This window comes from Ambystoma mexicanum, chromosome 8 (assembly GCF_040938575.1).
Source record: "Ambystoma mexicanum isolate Mex_15411 chromosome 8, UKY_AmexF1_1, whole genome shotgun sequence".
NCBI lineage: Eukaryota > Metazoa > Chordata > Amphibia > Caudata > Ambystomatidae > Ambystoma > Ambystoma mexicanum.
The window spans coordinates 1,575,815,256-1,575,835,434 of NC_090929.1; the positions used below are offsets into that span (position 1 = coordinate 1,575,815,256).

Below are 20,179 nucleotides of genomic sequence, written 5' to 3' on the forward strand. Positions count from 1 at the left end.
AGCCACACAGAGCTCCCTAGGAAGCCGCCATCCCGTTCGGCTCTCTAGCGCCCCCCACGCAACATTGTGCAGGGCGCATGCTGCCACAATGATCCTGCACACTACTGGGGGTGAATATAGTAGCTGCCCGCCAGAGCGGTCAAGGGAGCGGAAGCGTGTCTTGAGCACTCTGAATGTGCGCTCCACTATGCCCCTGGTTACAATATGGGCAGCGTTGTATCTTACCTGGGGTCAGTGGCGGCCGCTCACATAGGGCGGGGGGGCGTCGCCCCCCCACCCAGAGCCCCCCCATAGTGTGCTGCAGAGTGCAGACACTGAACAAGTTCTGTGTATTTTATTCTTTTTGGGGATTTTCTTTTTACAGCGCTGCATCTCTGTGGCAGCAAAAAAAAACGAAAGCATAAATAATGTGACTGCTGAGAGGCCCAAAGCCCAATCATTAACATTACAGAGCACGGTATGACTCAGAGCGCTCTGCAATGTTGATGACTGGGCCTGGCCTACAACAACACAGGGGCGCGTCCACTTTTACGCATCTTCAGTTGTATTGTAGATGCATGGAGCTCGTAGCTCCACGCATTCTACGTTACATCTCACAATATAGGAGACTGGCAGGGCGCTAGAGGGGTGGCCCCGCCAGTCTATAATCTGTGCGCAAATAGCGCACCACCAACAAGCCTCTGACTTGGGCATAGCAACAGGTATTTCCTGAATGTCATTGGCTGTTTGCCAGCCAATGACATTCATGTGTGGGTGGGGCTGGGGGTGATGGATGGGTGCCGGCGTCTGGGTGACGTCGGTGTTGCCTCGTTCCTTCTAGAACTTCTCTCAGGCTCACACTTGACTTTGTGCTGACTGAGTATTTGGGAAGAGGCTCAGCTGCCCAGCCAGCCGGACCACAGAACAGGAGTCTGGACAGAGGGCCGTCCAACAGCCTATGTGTGCTGGTAACTGCGGTAAGTAAAAGGTCGACTCGAACTCGGAAAAAGACTGTGCCCGGCCTGGGCTGGCCTTCAATCATTCCCCAGGCCAGGAGGACAGTGCTCTCCTGGAGCCCTGCCCTGGGGAATGCAGCAGGGACAGGGAGGGCCTAGTGGCTGTGTCGATGTCAACGCCATAATACGCCCTTGATGCATCATGTCCTCCTCCTCTTCCATTCTAAGAGGAGTGGTCGTGGACATGATGCAGCAGGGAATAGGCGACATCGACACGACTGAGAGGGGGACATACAGTCACGGTGGATAATTCCTTTGCGGTCGAGATATTGTGTCCAGTGGACAGCTGATTTTAGTTTATTAATTGTGTTCTTGTTGGTGCCGTTTAGTCCCAAAGTCTGTTTTTATGCTTTGAATCGTTTAAAGGTTTGACAACAATGAAATGTATGGGCTGAATGCCTGGATTGAATTACATACTGTATCCACTTTTACTCCACATCACAGTACACATGCTAATTACCCATACTTCCTGGCCAGCAGGGCTTTGGCTGCAGATGAATTTTTGGTAAAAGTGAAATGGGAGCAATGCTGGGTGGGAAGTTACTTTATACAGTAAAAGGGCTGGGGGAAGGGCCAGGTAATGATTCTGTAGTGGGAGGTGGAATTTGCCTCATTATGAAAAGACTGGTGATCAGTGGTAAATAATCTAGGCAGTCACTCAAGCTGAATATTACAAACCTAACCTGCTTAGCATTTTGCATTTTTTGTTAGATTCTCCAGAAAACCGACCTTACTGTGTCTCTGCTGATAGTCAATAACACATAGAAGGAACTCTGCTAGTAACTGCTATCCGTTTCCAATGTGCAAGCGGCATATGCATTCACCTTTTGCATTTTCAAAGAGTTGACAAATCAATGCCACTATGGTTGTCCACAGTCTCATTAATTTGTCAACGCATCTACATTCTGAGAAATACACTAATCACTTACCACAGAACTGCATCTCCTGCGAAGTTTGGTTTTTGTTAACCTCCCTCTCCTACAGCTGACGCACCACTGAGATCAAGTCCCACGAATGTTATCATTTCTGGCCTTTCTGGTGTAATGGCCTAGTGTGCGGCCCTGGGAGCGGGCTGCAGCACTAGTTTGCACTGAGAACAGGTCACACGGATATTATAATTTCTGGCATTTCTGGTGTAATGGCCTAGTGTCGGGCTGCAGCACTATGCAGCTCTAGTGTACCATCTGCGAGCCCCCCTCCGAACCAATGAGGCACTAAAAATCCACACTGCCGACGCTGAGAAAAGCATGCTCCTATTTTGACTGTGATGTTTAAATTGCAGAGAGTGCAGCCCCGGGATGGCTCAAAGTACAAGCAATATCTCTCTTTCTATCTTCATCTCTTCAGAAGGTTCCTCTTGCAGCCTACAAAATCACTGCCCTGGCACAGGGCCGTTTTCTAGCAATTGCAAATGTTAAAGCCGAGCCCACACAAGCGTAATTGTCCAATTACACAGTCGCGGTACATGTATTTATCATGTGATTGGTGTGTCCTTTCAAAATACATTTTTTGCTAGTGATCATATTAATGGCATAGCCATGCATAATACAGCACCACATGAGCAATACATGTAGAGCAATGCCGTGTGTCAGACTCCAGTCGTGAGCATTAGAATAATTGCCAGGCGGAGACAGAAAACCAAGCAATGCTCTGGATGGTGTCCATGCATCCCCTGGTAGAGCACTGATCTTTAGGGTCACCTATTTGAAATAGGGTTTGTGCCCCATAGTGACCCAACACAGCCTGTGATTGACAGGTATGAGGTGTGGTCTCCAGAAAGAAGGAAGCCAGTCGTCCAGATCACAGAATAGCATTGCTGCAAGGCTGCAAATTACATGGGCATTGCCTGTTTGAAGCACGACAAATGGAAAAAGAACAATTTGAAGGGTTCTTCTTTATAAAATGGGAAATTACAGACACACACAAAAAAGTCTGTTTTGAAATCTGCTGCTACAGGCGAACAACTGCCTAAGGCCATATACAGACAATGAAATAGTGTCCCTCTATTATACATTGGGACATGAAGGAGAAATTGAACTGTTTCCTTCTTCTTGACAGATTAAAAATAATGCATGTTCGGTTAAACAAAGATATTATTCAGTCTCGTCTTCTGCAGGTCCACACTGCTTGTCACTCTGAAGTACAGTACATTCAATATAGTAAAGTATATTCCTTGGCTCTGGTGTGTGGTTAGCTTGCCATATCTGTCCCTATTCTGGAACGAGGTCCTAAAACATGCACTTGCCCTGCCTATGTAGCTTGCATGCATTTACGTGCGACTGTTTCGCGTGCACCATGATGAAGCTACCAGTGTATCCCACTTAGCTCTAGGCGACTATTCCCAAGCTCCCGATTCCCCTAAGTTCAAAACTATAAATTACATATCATCAGATAACAAACCCATATTAAATAATATTAATTTGCAGGAATTGTATGGCATTAGCAGATCCTTTAAAGTCTGGAACAAGGAAAAAGAAAATAATTTCACAGGCTCCATTTCTCCTTTCCCTCGCTGCTCACATTTCACCCCATTTCCAGGAGATTCACACAAGACACGGCTCTTTACTTTGCATATAAGCATAAAGAAGTGTCTACAGACTTCAATGTTCATGTGCTAAATGGACATTTGCATTGGGCTAGCATAGAACCGAAAAAGAGCCACAGCCCCTCCTGCAGTGAGAACTGTACAAAGGAATGACAGCTGTGGCAGTGCTGAATGGACAGATGACTCTCTGCATCTCTACTCTGATCCAATTACATTGCACATCCCTCTGAAAGACCCAGCAGCTTGAGTCTGACTCCAGTGTTTGAGGAAGGACAGTATTGATCTCTCAGGTCATAGTATTTAGGTACAAAGAAAGGTGCAAAGGGTTGCCTCTAAATGCTCTAAACTTGAAGAAATCATATCATAGCAATATGACACCCCAATCATAATTACGGTCCAGACTGGAGGCAGACCTGGTTAAGACATTTTCATTACACCCGTAGCCGGTTTCCAACTCCAATTAAGTCATTAACTCTCAGAAGACTGCTTTCATAAAGCACTGCTGGCAGGCACATTTTAGCACAAAGTTTGATGGCAAGCTCAGAGTTCCAGTGAGGAGGTGTTTTGTGCGGGGAAGGGCAGGAACTGTGGGGGAATGGACCATTAGCAGGCAATGGGTGGCCAAATAACAAAACAACAACTACAGGCTTTGTGACCCTCCTCATATGCCATTTCATCATATGCCATTTCTATGTTGTACAATACAACATAGTACCAGCTATTCTCAAATACAAGCTGCTGTAAAATACACCATCACACTTGCACACATAAGAATAATATAACACCATTAGTATGTAAAACCTAATGCTTTTTATATCATATTTCTGTGGGTTTGGACAGTAAATTGGACATTTTGCAAGCCATTTTACAAAAGATTTCTCGTCGAGGGACAATCCCCCCCACCCTTGGTGTGGGTTGGGCTTGCTCACTGCGCTCGCTCACTACCAAATTCGGACCCGCAAACTTACGCCCCACCACCTTTTAAAGTCACCAGCCGCCACTGCCTGGGGTGGTGTGGTTGGGTTCCGTATTGGCGTCATCATGTGGTTGCTCAGCGGGTAGACACTGTCCCCTGGGGAGTTGAGCATGGTTGTTATTAGTTGGGTTTGTGTATTTGTCTGTGTGTGGCATGCATGCATGTGCACAGACATTTGTACTCACCAATGAGCCATGTGTCACCATGCTTCCCAGCTTCCAGGTCCCGGCTCAGGGCGGATATTCTGTATATGAAACTGTCATGGGTAGACCCAGGATAGTTTCCATAGACAGAGGTGATGATTCCATGGGCATCGCATACAACCTGTACGTTGATGGAATGCCAGTGCTTGCGGTTTCGATAGATGTGCTCAGCGGCCCTAGGAAGATGTAGTGCCACATGGGTGCAATCTATGGCACCAAGCACTTTTGGGAAGTGTACCACCCTGTAAAAGTCCTGGACCATGGCCTGCCTTTCTGCTGGTGTTCTGGGCATGTATATGTGCCTGCGGACTGAGGGGCGCGCAGTCATGATTGCCAACACCTGGTGTAGGCAGCGTGACTGCGTGGCCTGTGAGTCACCCCCAACTATGGCAGTTGTCCGCTGAAATGACCCAGTGGCCAGAAAATGCAGGACATTGAGCACATTTTCCAAGGGGCTCAGTGCTTGGGAGCACAAGGTGGGTGATGGGAGGTCATCCTCCCACTCAGTGACCAGGTCTAGGATGATACGAGGTGGAAACCTATACCTGCCAAAGACCTGGTCATCAGGCATCCCAAAAAGGATGGTCCTGGGCAAAAAAATGCGGGGCCTGGCTATTCTCCTCCTGCGGTGTCCCACGATCAGTGCTGCGAGAAATGGGACATTCATCGCACTGTATATACGTGATTGTTGTTTGCGCGCACTGTTCTAATGCACGGGGACGCTTCCGCCTGCCTTCTTGTGGCGGATGTGTTTACACCTGTGGTGTCTTTTGGCGTGCGCTGGTTTTCTGTATTAGAATCCATGAATACGTGTTATTTGCGCGCGTGTGGGCGTTCCATCTATTTCCCAGCAGTACTTCCCCAGTTACGCCTTCATGTTCACACGTTGTTCTCCATTCCGCGTGTACCACCCCTTTTTGGTGTGTGTGCGCTACACGTTGTTTGCTTTCGCTGTGCGCGTCGTGCACAGCGTTCGGGATGTTGAAGTGACATCCAGGGGAAAACACGCGCAGGGCCTTCCATGAATCGCATGCATGCGCATGCTCTTGCTTTTTCACGCTTGCGCCAGCTTGTGCCACAATTTTTGGCGCACATTTGTTCATAAATCAGCCCAATAGTCTATAGAGGCACCTTCTCCTGCTGGAGGGAGCCTAGTGCCCTCTGAGTTGCCAACTGAAGTGATACTGAATTCAGTAACTGCAGCGCTGCCTACAGGCATAGATCCAGAACCCTAGATGGAGGGTATGGTTGCTTCAGACCTCAGAGACCTACCAAAACTTAGTGAGTTGTCCACAGCTGGAGTCCTAAATCAGGTTGACTTTTTCAGGACACAGAGAGAGACTGACACACTCTAGCTGATCTGCATGAGCAGTCAGAGAAACAGGCTAAGGCAGAAGCCTCTGGAAAGCCCAGGTTGCACAGAGAGAGCATGGTAACCTGTACAGTGAGCCCAAGAAGGATGAGGCAGGGGCTAACTGGAAGTTGGCTGTGACCCATTTTCACAGGAGGTTCCAAAAGGACTCTGCTCATGACTTTTCTTTGGCGGGTCATTTAGAAGTGACCATGTGTAAAGACTCGAGGGGGGTTATCTGTACTCACGCCCTCTATATGGCAGAGGTGAAGCACAGAGCACCCCAGCCAAGGTACTCTATGTGATAGCAATGGACAAGCAACCAAGGCTTAAGCTGTCAGGAGGTGATGTGGCCTGGTTCCTAAGTACAGTGAATTCCCCAAGCCCCCCACAAAAGAATATCCACACACTATGCTATCGGCTAACACAGTTCTTTATATAAAAAAATAAGGTTCAATATATATACACAATTAATAACACACTTTGTACTTAGGCAAATCTAATATGGCAAATATGTGCAATATCTATGGGGTACCACTCTAAACTATTGATCACTTTAAAATTCACCAACTGCTGATAATTTCTAATGGCATAATGTGTGTCAGCATAGGAAATAGGAAGGAATGCAAGTTGGGTTAAACAATGGCAGAATAGTACTTCAGCTACTAAGACACAGTTCTGTGTGAGGATTCCCCCACCTGGGCAAACTGTAATAAAGAGTATTAACAAACCCAGTCCATTAATGTTTAAATAGTCTTGTTTCCTGGCCAACAATGTTCCACTACCCCAATGTACCTGAGTTAGCAGAGTTTTGTCTATCTATCTATCTATCTATCTATCTATCTATCTATCTATCTATCTATCTATCTATCTATCTATCTATCTATCTATCTATCTATCTATCTATGTTCTTGAATTGCGCCACTAACCCAAAGGCCTCAGGGCGCACCTGACAGATGTTGACGGATCTCTCATGCGTGAACCCCCTTTAAAGCCGGTGCCACAGGGCGTTGAGAGTCCACGAAGAAAGGTGAACCTCAGCGTCGAGAGTCCTCGAAGAAAAGAGTTTGGTGCTGCAAAGGGGACTCAGTGAAGAACATAGGTCCAGCAGTGGGTGTCGGATGTCGGTGTCGACGATCAGGACTCGACTATGGCTGGATTTTGGATCTTCCCTTGTCAGCGTGTTTGTGGACTTCGGGTGGCAGGAATACCACAGGTGAATTCTCCTCGGCCGTCGACGACCTCAACTTTCTCCAGCGGCACAAAGCGGACAAGAGCGCTGGCAAGGGATCCCTTTGTTTAAATGTTCTTAGGCAATGGTGGAGTGTTGCGGCTCCCGTCGTCCAGCAGCACAGTGTCAAGCTGTCCCTTCTTCTGGGCAACACGAATCAACGGGCTTGCAGCGGTCACGGCAATCCTCCAAACCCCAGTCGAAGGCAATGGACTTCAACTGCCTCGATGTCCTGGTGCTTTACTTCAAGATTTCTCTATGGACCCCGTCTCCGGTCATCAGCCTTTCTGGACTGACTTCCAGGGTGCCTCGATGAAGATCAGCTTCTGCACAATGTTCCCTTATAGCTCGGGGAGAGGTATCCTAGTCAGGTCCTCTCTTGGATCAGTCCTCGACAGACTTGAGAGCTTTCAGATCAGGTCTAAGGAAAGCAGCAGCAATTCTTCTTCTCCCAGCTGAGCTTCAAGGATAAGCAGCTTCAAGTTTCAACTTCAGCTTCTTAACAATTTGGTAAGTGAGAGGTCCTCAGATATACAGATCTGTCCCTCATTCACACTCCTGAGCCAAGCTGAGTCAACCAATCAGTCAGAAGGGCATTCATGCAGGCAGGCAGCCAATCGGGCTCACAGTGCATTCGGGCCATTTGCTTCCACCCAGACACCCATAACAAGGAATGTAGATTGGGGTAAGCACCCAGTCTTTCAACACACTACACTGCATTCATGTCAGTTTCAGGCAGGGCTGTCTCATCCTTTGTGTCACAAACACAGATACCAGACACCCATATCATGGAATGCATATTGGTGACACACTCCATTCACCCAGGTCCCACCCCAAGGGTTTACCCAAAACATACAGCCACTGGGAAGGCTCCAGTCAGACTGGCCTGGACTTCCCCACAATACCATATATGTTTTTTTCACCGAAAAGCTAGTCAGGGGAAGGGACAGAGTCAAGGCTTCCCCTGACTTTGGAAAAACAAGGTAACAGGCAATAGAAACCAAGATGCCACAGAGGCCATCTTGTGTCCTATCAGGAATCAACTGATTCCTATGGCATGGCCTCGGTACTGCAAAATGGAGGATACTCAGAGCACCTGTCAAATTCAGCATGGAGCTGCCACCAGCCTATGCCCTGCATTTGGGCAGGACACATGTGCCCAAAAACATACACTAGGGGTGGAGGGTTGTACCCCCACCCATGGCTGCCATAAGGGTTTCCCAAGAGTCTCTGTTCACCACAACCAAAATGAGGAAGAGCTGCACTGCTAGGAGTTCCATATAGACTCCTGTGCAGAAAACAACACAGAACACACAGGACAAGGACATGGAGGTCCTGTCCCTCCAATGCATTTCCAGCAACACACCAACACAGCAGATAGGCTGTCTGCACATTTTTTACTAGCCGCATATGGGTGTAAAAGTAAAGAAATTGGTCCTATCCTGCCATAATTGCACTACCAAAAAATGCAAAGTAGGTATCGGGACTCAATGGGAATGGGGATGTACCCGGTCCGGGTCCCGCAAATGGGAATTACTGGGCCCGCAAAGGTCAGATTGGCCCGGTTATTCCCATTTTGCGGGACCCGGACCCGAGTTTGGGGTTAGCCATGCCAGTATAAACGGCATGGCTACCTCCAAACTCGTAATGAGGCCCTGTGTCTTGTATCGGCGTAGGCCCAGGTGCCTGGAGAAGGTAGTGATGTAACTTGAGTCGCAATGTAGTTTTAACTGGTGGTACCCAGCGTTTAAGTCAATTTTTGGAAACACTTTCGCCCCTGTAAGGTCCGTAATGATTTCATTCAGCGTGGGGGTGACGTGCCGTTCTCTTTTGATTGCCGCATTTGGTAGGCGCATGTAAATGCAGATTCTTACTTTCCCTGGCTGCTTCGGCTTCTTTGTCACTACCGTGGGTGACACCCACGGCGTCAGCCCTGTGACCTCTTCGATAATTCCAGCCTTTTCGAGTTCTCACAGTTCCTTTTCAACCAGGTCCCTCATATGGAATGGGGTCCTTCTGTGGCGTACTGTCTGGGCTGTACTGTCTGGTCGATGTGGAGCTTTATGAGTTTTCCTTTTAAGCATCCGATGCCCTTGAGGATGCCCGGGTACTTCCCCAGGAGGCTGGAGATGTCCATTGAATCTGTGCCGTCGCACATGAAACAGATAAATCCCAAGTCTTCCGCTGCATCCTTACTGAGTAGGCATTCGATTCCTGCATTAACAACGTAAACCTTTGACTGGAGAACTCGATCACCCCTGCTTAGTGTTGTTCAGAAGCATCCTGCTACTAGTAGTGGGGTCTTGCATCCGTAGGCATATAATCGTGTGTCGGTTGGCTTGAGGGCAGGACGGGGACACAATGTTTGGAACTTTGTTGCCGGCATTACGTTTATGGATGCTCCAGTGTCGATAGTCATTTGCGTCTCCTGGCCCTGTATAGACACTACGTATTTAGGTCTTCTCTGTTTCTTCGTCGACTCCACGCCTGTGTGTTCAAGTGCCGAGACCAAGTAGACTTTCCTTCTTCTTCTCTTCTGTCCACTTCCTGAATCCTTTGCTGCGTCACCATCGTCATCACCGGATTTGTCAGTTGACAAGTTAGCAGTTTCTACGCGGCGGGTGTTAGCTTGCTTCTTCTTCTTGGGGAGGCATTTGTCTTGTTGCAGTTGGGGGTGTTGTGATTGCCCTGATGATCTGCAGACACGCGCGTAATGGTCCTTCCGGCCACCTGCCCCACATGTGGTTCCTTGTGCTGGGCATGTTCTTCTACCGTGACGTGCCCCTCTGCACCATCCACACTCGGTGGGTCCCAGGATCCTTGGTTGCCACTGTAGTGAATTCTTTGTCTCGTTGAATTCCTCCCTCAGTGGTTGGCGGTTGGCGATTTGAGCTATTGCCGCTGTCGTCAGCGTTAGTTGAAGCATCTGCAATGTGTGCCCATGTGTGCTGCCCTTGCGTGCGACAGCTCTCTCTGATGCCCATATTCGAGGATCCTGGCTAGGGGAATGCCTTTCTCACCCAACACCATTCTGCGCAGTTTTTCGGAGTGCAATCCATTGATGATCTGGTGCCTTACCTCCTTCTCGACATTGCCGAATTCACACGAGAGTGAACATTTCCTGAGTCTTGTGTGGTAGGCGTCGAGTGTTTCCTCCTCCATCTGAATTGTGGTGCAGAAGATGAAGGTTTCGTAGTCCGGGTTCAGCTGTGGCATGAAATGTGCTGTGAGAGTGTCTTTGGCCAGTTGGTAGATGTCTGCGCCATCGCCGATGACCAGCGTGTAGAAGATGCGCAGGACGTCATCACCCACGTTGAGCAGAAGGTGTGACTTCATCTTCCTGGTTGTTGTGATGTCCTTGCAGTCCATCGCCATCTCAAACTTCTGGTTCCACTGCATCCAGAAAGGGCCCACTGACGATGGCTCGGTTTATGGGTCGAACGGCCCCAGCACAGCTGTGGTCCCACCATGAGGTCGAGGGGACGGTGCCGTAGGCATCAACGTCGCTGCAATTCTTGATGATGTACCGGGCCTTGATGTTGAAATGCCAGTCGGCTTAGGTTCCGGTGCTGGATTTACCATGGTGGGTGTGTGCGTGCCGATGGGTCTCTCCTCACCTTCGTGTGTACTGGTGCTTCTTGTGTCACCTGGCATGAAGGTTGAGGAGCAGGCGAGCCAAAAAATGTTCTCAGCTACCACCACTGTTGTCTTTTTTATGTACTCTGTGGATGTTGAAGCATTGTAGGGGAAGAGAGCAAAGAAAAAAAAACATTTTTTTTGGGTGGGGGATGGGTCCCCACCGTGTCTCCAAAAATGTGCCCTCTCCGAGGGCTTGTGGGCCGAGTTATGGCTTAGGAAGCTAGTGTTTACTTGATCCGTCCCTCGTCACCAGTGTCTTGTCCCTCCCTGTCGGTGCTGCCAGCAGAGGGAGAGAGAATCAGGAACTGCATGGATCCGGGCTGAGGAGCCGAACAAAGTGGCACAACACGCTTAGTGTATCTCGTGCCCGGAAATGACCTGCCTTCTGGCAGGGCGGGCGCTTTATTACACTGCATCTTACGTCACTGCGCTTGCGGGATATAAGGAGTACATAACACCTGACATTGGGGTGGCTTGGACTCCCACTTGGGGGAGAGAGGAAGAGGCACGGGGGATTTCTAGATGTGGCACGGCCAAGGGAGAAAACTCCTGTCTGGGGGAGACACTCCTGACTGGGGGAAACGCTCACGCGTGGGGGAGCCTAGATGTGGCACGTTCAAGTCTGATGCCTGCTGCAACTCCTGCTAGAGGGAGAAAACTCCTGCCTGGGGGAGCCACTCCTGAATGGGGGAAACACTCACGCCTGGGGGAGCCTAGATGTGGCATGGCCAAGTCCACTGCCTGCTGCAACTCCTGCTAGGGGAAGAAAACTCCTGCCTGGGGGAAACACTTCTGACTTGGGGAAACACTCATGCTTGGGGGAGCCTACATGTGGCATGGCTAAATTCGTTGCCTGCTACAACTCCTGCTAGGGTGAGAATACTCCTGCCTGGGAGAGACACTCCTGACTGGGGGAAACACTCATGCCTGGGGGAACCTACATGTGTCATGGCCAAGTCCACTACCTGCTGTCCCTCCTGCCTGGGGGAGACATTTGTGCCTGGTGGAGACACTCCTGTCTGGAGGAAAAACTCCTGCCTGGGGAGCCTAGATTTGACGCGGCCAAGTACGCTGCCTGATGTAACTCCTGCCCGGGGGATCCCGAAATGTGGTGCGGTCTCAACCCCTGCTTCCAGCTTCCTCCGCCCAGATAACCTAGGCCTCATGGAGACACACAGTGGTACCAACACTGGACACTCACCGCAAGCACCCTACGCTGCAGATGTGACTGCCCGCGTGGGGTGCGCGCTCCATCCCTGTGACAATGGACTACTAATATAATAAATGTATACATGTGTTATAATATTGGAGCCTGATTGTATCCAGAACAGTGAATTATAAGCACAAACTGTGATCCTGCATATCTCGTATGCTGAAAATGGGCCCAGTAAAATAGCATGTCATCCATGTTTGTCAGAACGGCCCGGGTGCCAAGTAATTACCTCCATCACTCACGAGCTAATAAACAGTACAAATGTTGATGTTTGACCCCCTGTACATTGTATATATGGTAATGTCCACAATGTCCAACGAGCCCAATGTCTGTTTCTCATCTGTTATAAGAATCCATGCTATTTGATGTCGCTGTTATAGTTTAATTGATGTGTCTTTACCATTCGCATGGGATGTTGTGACTTCCACACAGAGCCACATGTGACTATGTGACAATGTTAATAAAAGTGGCGGAAGGCTTCCCGCCCCCCAGTCAATACCAACAGACCCTTCCTTGACGGGTGATGTGTGGCACTGCGCAAGTGCCATCATGCAGACGTATGGGCCTGCCTGCAAGCCCCCTCATTACTGTGTGGCCGTGCTGGCCGGTCCCATAACATACCCCCGAGTCCAGGCTGGGTTACTAGAATTCACTCTAGTGCATACGGGCATCGAGGCACAGTGCTAGTCCCTTGCATCACAGGAAACCCTAGTGGCGGCATTACAGCACACTTTGCACCACTCAAAGTGGCATTAGCTCTGTGTCACACGCATTCCCTAGTGCACATTTTATTTTGCAAAATGGCAACGTTTGCCCCAGTTCTAGTCATTTGCGCTGGTGCAGAAAAGCATTGAAAGCATACGTGTTTCAGGGTCGGACTGGGCCATACAATTCTCTCTGGCACCAATGAAAAAGTGGCCCACAATTGCAAATGGCAATTCATTCCTTTTGTGACACTGTTTGAATAGTAAGGGGGAGTTTTTTTGATCACGTGTGATGCAAATTGTGCATTTTAAATCATTTTTTTCAGCAACACTGCTCAAAACTACTAGCCGCAGAGTGAATTAACTCATCAAATTGGCCAGAAAAGTGGCCCACACCAGCATTTTGTGTTTTTGGTTCGGCCAGGGTCCTAAGGCCCTATAGGTCAGTCCTAGCCTGGGTCCTGACTCTCCTGCTGGACACTTGGTGTAACTCTGGGTTCATGCATTTAGGGGGCTGGTGTTCCCCGCTGATGACCCAGATGGGTTATGAGTTATGCCCCCATGCGCTGTCATTGACAATCCCACAGACCGCAACTCTCTAACCCAGTGTGCATAACTTATCTAGTGCCTAACATTTCACATAGCACTATAGTGCCGCCACTCGTCCACTTGGGAGAGCAGGGCCTCTCCCTCAGTGATGCATGTGGTCAGGGGAGTTGCTAGGTCTGGAAAAGACCCAGGGCTACGCTGATGTCGGAACTGTTGGGACTGGGGGCTAGCAAGTCTTTTGGCTGTAGCTCCTGAGATTCTATTCGGGGCTACAAATAAAAGATCAGGCAAGAGGAAAGGGCAGGGCCTAATGGATCCCTGTAGGAGACTGGCAGATACTGGCCTTGGGGTTGGATCAGCCGAGTTCTGATCTCTGTGGAGGATTTACGATGACCGGCCTTGGTGAAAGAGGTTAGCCGCAGCTGCTGATTGGTCCTTCCTAGCTGTGCTGTAAGTGCAACGGACAGGCATTGAGAGGGAAAACAGATGGGAACGGCTGCATTCAGGTCAGGTGCTTAGTGGCGACCTACCGTGGACGGGCCTTGACCATTCACACACCCACAGGGGATTCCTCTTCTTAAAGCGCCTGGAGGCATCCTGCCAGGCTATCCCTGCTGCCAATGCTAGCAGAGAGGTCGCCCTGGCTCTGCATAACAAGGCGGTCCTCGGCCCTCAAGCTTGTCACAGGCCTATACCCTATCTGACACAGGAACACTTAAGGGAAACGCTCTGGAAGAACAAAGCCCAGCCACAAATCTCTCTGATGTCAGGGTCGTATCCCTTTCCCAAATCAGGACACTCACCTGGACTGGCCACTCTACCTTTGGGAATAGACCAGGCTGTGCCTATACTTATTCTGCCAGGCTGTCGTTGGGGGAAATGACATCACACCATGATGTGCAATAGAACATTTTGTGGGACAAAATTACTGCCATTCACTTACATGGGACATAGGGTGGGCGAAATTACTGCAGGTGAAAAGGAATTGGCGAAATTCGCCAACACTTCTACTGACTGGGTGATTTTTTTGTGTGGGAATTTCGTTTTTTCCCAAAATTAATTTTTTGGGGGGTCCAAAAAAACAAATGAACTTGACAGTACCAGGAAAAAAAGAAATGTATGGGGCAAAACACCAGAAATTTCGTTTTTCAAAAAACAACATTTTGAAAGAATACGTTTTGGTTGGAGAAAACAGCCACAAACTAACCATTGTGATCTGCAGGCGAAATTGACGAATTGGGCAGATTTTGCCTGAAGCCCTCCTGTGGGGTGTCACCCCTTTAAATGTGGTGTGCTGTCTCTTTAAGGACACGAGTCATGACTTTGTCATGACTCGAGCCAACAAAAGGGGCCTCTGCTTGCACGTGCAGGCACTGCAGCAGAGACCCAGGAAGTGGCAACTCTGTGTCCGTGTTGTTTCTGAATAGTGTGCCTGCCGTGTGCCCACAGCCTGTGTTGAAGCCTCGGCCTGTGTGACCAGAGAGCCGAGGTTAACGTGTGGTGGGTGCTCCCAGTAGTGGATTCGGGTCAGGAGATCCCAACCCCCGCAGGGTGACCCCTGCCCTGCAATCCGCTGTGTGATTGCTGCCCTCCTGTCATCCCATGTGATCCCGGTGCACAGTGTGTCCCGCTTTGGTGACTCGCGAGTGGAACACCACAATGCCGACAAGGACATCCGGTCCTCCATGCCCATTGGTGGAGGTTGCAGGCTGAGTGCTGTGCCGTGCCTGCGGAGGAGGCGGGGAAGCTGCATTGGCCACGAACAAAGAACAGGCATGGTCTGGGGAATACCGGGCCCACCGGCGTTGAAGACAAGAGGAGCGCTGCATGATGGCTTGTCCCAGAAAAGCAAGGTGTGAAGGAGCTGCATGTGTTTGCTCGCGCCTCTCCCCCAAGAGGTGCGTGCTGTTGAGGAGCCGCATGTCTTTGCTCACGCCTATCCCCCAAGATGTGCGCGCTGCATGCTGGAGCCTTGACCTGTGGCTGCCAACAGTCCCTGGAATAAGGGGACGGTAGGAAACACGTGAGGGCCTACATCCCTCATTTGCTGTACACGGAGCAGCAGTACAAGGACAACCCTTCACAGCCACTCAACCGCCCCCAGTGGTGTGTTCCTCTGTGCTCTGTGTCAGAGCAATCCTGCCGGGGAGAAGGCCCCACCCACTGTGGCACTGGAACTGGTCAGTAGGGCACTGCAGGAACATCCTGAGGAAGTTGTCAATCGTGGGGAAACCCAGGAACCCAGAAGGCTTTGCCGAAAATAAACTCCTTCCCAAGATCATTCTTGAACATCCGGACATCTTTGCTCCACTATTTACTAGAATTGTAAACACTTCTTTCCGTGACCAAAAAGTACTGAATAACATAAAAAAGTCACTATCACACCTCTAGTAAAAAAAGCTACTTTAGACCCATGTGACCCGAACAATCTAAGACCCATCACGAACTGTAACTTTACTGTTAAAGTTATGGATAAAATTGCAACTGCCCAACTTCAGGAATACGTAGAAAGTCACGAGATTCTAAACCCACAACAATCTGGCTTTAGAGCTGTACATAGCACCGAGACAGCAATGCTGGACCTAGAAACCAAAATGCTGGAAATTATGGACAAGGGAAAAGCTGGCCTACTAGTCCTTTTGGATCTCAGCGCCGCATTTGACCTGTTAGACCACCAGCTACTACAACAAGCACTTGAGAAAGTCACAAACTGCTCCAACGAAGCAATAAGCTGGCTATCTTCCTTCCTCGAGAACAGAATATCCCGAGTACATTGAGGAGACAAATTCTCTTCTGAATTCAACATCTTCTGTGGGGTACCACAGGGAGCTAGTCTGTCCCCACTGCTCTTTAACTTGTACATGCGTTTCCTATGTGAGCTACTACAACATCTTCAGGGGGTCTTTACCAACTACGCTGATGACACTCAGCTGGTCCTGGAGCTGAGTGGAGACTACGCGAAGGACAGTACGACATTAAACACACTCTATAAAGAATATTGAAGAGTGGATGGATAACAACTGGATGTGGATAAACAGCAATAAGACCGAGCTAATGGTCTTTGGATCCACCCAGGCATGAGCTAAACTCGCCTCTATCAGGCTTTTCAAATCAAAGAATCCCATATCATAGTGGCGGGTAAGGTTAAAACACACGGCATGACTCTAGAAGCATCCTTTAATGCAGATGCTCAAGCCATGTATGTTAGCAAAAAATGTAACTATCACATCAGACTACTTAAAGCAATTAGACCCCTACTTAGTGAAAACAACTGTGCTACAATAGCCAGAGCTACCATCTTGTCGCGTCTGGATTATGGAAACACACTTCTTGCAGGAGCAAGTAAGCAAAGTATGCACAAATTTCAAGTGGTCCAAAACAATGCGATCAGATGATTAAACAAAAAGCAAGAAGTGAACACATCAGTGAAGCCAGATGGGCTGAAAATGGAGGACCGAGTGCAATTTAAGTCCCTATGCCTAACACACAAGTGTCTTTGCGGCAAAGCACCAGCCTATCTGAAGTCTAAACTCACTTTCTACAACCCTGCCAGGTCTCTAAGATCAGAAGCTAAGGGATTTATAACAATCCTGAAACATAAAAAAGAGCTTGGTATGGGTAGAGCTTTCCCCAACCGTGCAGTGTGGGATGCATTGACCCACTAGGCTCTGCCCTGCGACATCACTGTGTGCTGCTTTCACCAGAAACAACAGAATGGCCGCCAAAAAGCCCTATGCGTGCTAAAAACCTCTGAGAAGTGCGCAGGGAAACTGGAAAAATAGGCTGCCAATCTACTTTGCCTCTGTCAGTGGTAGAACAGGAGACCACACTGCCAAAACCTGTCATTGGGCTGTCCACAGAGTGAAATGGAACTACCTGAAAAGGCAGTGCTTCAGGGCCAGGAAAACCCAGAAGTGCTCTAAAATCCATTTTTCCTTGGCTGTGGAAATTGCAAAATAATGGTTCCCAAACATCAAAAAAGATCCAACATCCTTGTTGGGTGTTACCCATCACCTTATTTAAAGAATCCACCTAGGCACACAACACGAGTCAGGACTTAGTCATGACTAGGCACAATGTCAGGAGAAGCAGATTTCATCACAAGAATATCCACATTAAAAAAGGTGCTTGCCTGGGAAAATCTGTCAGACATGGGCGCAGTACCGGTGGCCGCCTGTGTCAAAGCTGTAATTTACTTACACTGGGAGTTTAAACTTGTACATTAAAACCAAATGGTTTGAAAAGAAGAGACTTGCCATCAAAAGCAATATAGGTTGCTACTATTCAATTTCTATGTTTTAAAAAGACTGGAATTAGAGATCTGTGGGTCTACTTTTGAAAATGTAAAGTCTATTTTAGCAAAAACAATTTTAAACAAAGTGTTTTAAAGTGAACTGATGCCAGCCACAGAAATTCAAAGGCTAATTCCACAGCGTGCCCCAAACAAAGGTGCCTTCCTTTTGCTCTCTGCCCAGGAACTCTAAGTTAGATGCTAATGAAAGGGGGAGGAGATTTTGCTGTGTGCCCTGGGGAGAGACAATAGGCTTCCTGGATTGAAAGGGAATGCAAATTCAAGTGTCAACACAAATTACTGCCAGCAGGAAGAGAGGCCTGGATTGCTCTTGGCCCAGCAAACCCTTGGGGGCGGGACCAGACAGATATGTGTATCTGTAAACCACAAGAAAGTATCTTTTTGAAAAAGACTCACAGAGAACTGTGCAAAATTTGTAAAAATCTGTAAAATATAGGGTTGTTAACATGAAAGTTCTGCTCACATTCTGAAACTACTCTATGTTCGGAGACAGGACTACAGAAATTGTGATTTTGTAGCAATTGTGATGATTTTAGAAATATGCAACTTCACAGGATTATGTCCAGATGTCATGCGCAGATATGTAGAAAAATGTGGACAAATCTGACATTGGGTACCCAACCAAAAGCGTGAAAAACGGTCAAATCTGAACTAAAGCTCTCACTGAGATGGGACTCGGACGGATACTTGCTTTACTAAATCTGTGATGTAAATATGTATTGCTAGCAAGTTGGTTATATGGTAAATATGCTTTATGTGAAAAATAGATTTACTGTACAGAAACAAAGGCGAGGTACTCCCTGGATTGTAAAATACAGCATCATCATGGCACCAGAGTTCCTTCTCAAATCAGGAGAGACAACAGACCCTAACCAATAGGATTCCTAGAGGGTGTGCCTAGTATAATTCAGCCAATCCACGCCTTAGGGAAATACATATATAGAGACAGCTTAGGACCTAGAGACACACACAGATTCACCCATTAACTGATTACTGGCGAAGCACTCTGCAGGAGAAACCCATATCCAAGACTCCAGAACTTTTGAAAGCAGAAAGGCCCATTTCCAAAGCTGAACCCTTCTCAGCTTGGCCTTTAAAATCTTGCAACCTGATTTTACCCCAGACTTCCAAGGGGCACAGCAAAAAGAACAGCCTGGCGGTGCTAATTGTGCTTTCTCGCCAAGGACTCTTGCTAGAATCCAGAGATCCAAACCTGTAGAGCAGAGCTGTAACCTGATAGCTGCAACCCGGAACCAACCCGTCAGATCCAGTCCAGAGGCCGTGCAGTGTCCAGAGTACCATGCTGAGTGCAGAACGGAGCACCCAGAATATTGTCCGGTGGGCTAGCAGAATTCCAGTCCAGAAACCTTTGACCAGATCCTTGACGGGCGTATTCCAAACAGTAGTTGTGAGTATCTATAGCATAGAATTGTCCCTAGCCAATCTCTTATCCATAAGTAATCCTATCCCAACTCTTCCATCATATCCAGAACTGCATTGTAGAAAATCTCTTGTTCTCCTGAATCTTTCCCTCATCCATATAGTCCTTTGATAATAGTAGTGATAATATCATCTTTGCGCTAATATATTTGATGAAGAAAGACAAGCGTCTCGGCAGGTAGAAACCATCCAGAGACGTCGCTGGATTGGTGGCTGTGCTGTCGTGTAGCTTGTGGCTTCATGTCCTCCCTAGTGTAAAGAAATTCTTGTTTGTAATTCAAAAGCGCAGCTTTCATTTGAAAATCTTGACTTTTTCTGAGGAAAACTGACCTCTACTAAAACCTCTGCAACTTCCATACTGTGTATGCTAGAAACGAAATGTAAGTGTCAAATTGAAGCTAACATCCTCAGCTTTCCAACAAATCCAAAATCGCATTGCAACTCCTTCTAGTTATTCCGCAGTCACGATTCTCGTGTGCAGAAAAGTTTGCCGCAAATTTTTCGTTTGGCTCAATTTCATCATGTGTAAAACAGCTGTTCTTTGCATCCGACCTCAGAATTCAGTTTTCAGTCTGCTATTTATTCAATCATCATTGCTAGTGTTTATCTGAAACTATACAAAGCGGCTCCCACTAGTTTTGAATCCAATATAGTGAATTATGTCAATTTTTCAGTGTTTTTAACCATTCATTCAAAGCCACATTCAAAAGCATTTGACCTGTTTGCAATCATTCCTGTTTCTCTCTCTATGCTTGCTGGGGGAAATTGGGATTGAAACTTTATTGTTGAGTGGTATTCCTGAAACCTGTTTTCTCTCCTAACATCTCTATATTGCATATTGGGGATTGAGTAGTGTGCAGGGGGAAATAGTGACATTGCATTTGACTGAACCCACACAAAGTATTATTCTATGCTGCATTATTGTTCCTATCCATACTCCTTCTGATTAAAGAGATTGTTGATTGTGACATCACCCCATTGGTGATCCTTGTATAAAATATTAAATAGTGTGATATATATA

The 20,179-nt window shown here is 47.9% G+C and overlaps 1 long non-coding RNA gene across 1 annotated transcript in view; it reads left to right on the forward strand.

Moving 5' to 3' along the window:
- Nucleotides 1-839: 839 nt before the first annotated feature.
- Nucleotides 840-20,179, forward strand: part of LOC138473814 (uncharacterized) — a 199,222-nt gene continuing 179,882 nt past the window's right edge. The window contains exon 1 of the long non-coding RNA XR_011268933.1: nucleotides 840-956. This is a non-coding gene — a long non-coding RNA (uncharacterized lncRNA). The remainder of the gene's footprint in view (nucleotides 957-20,179) is intronic.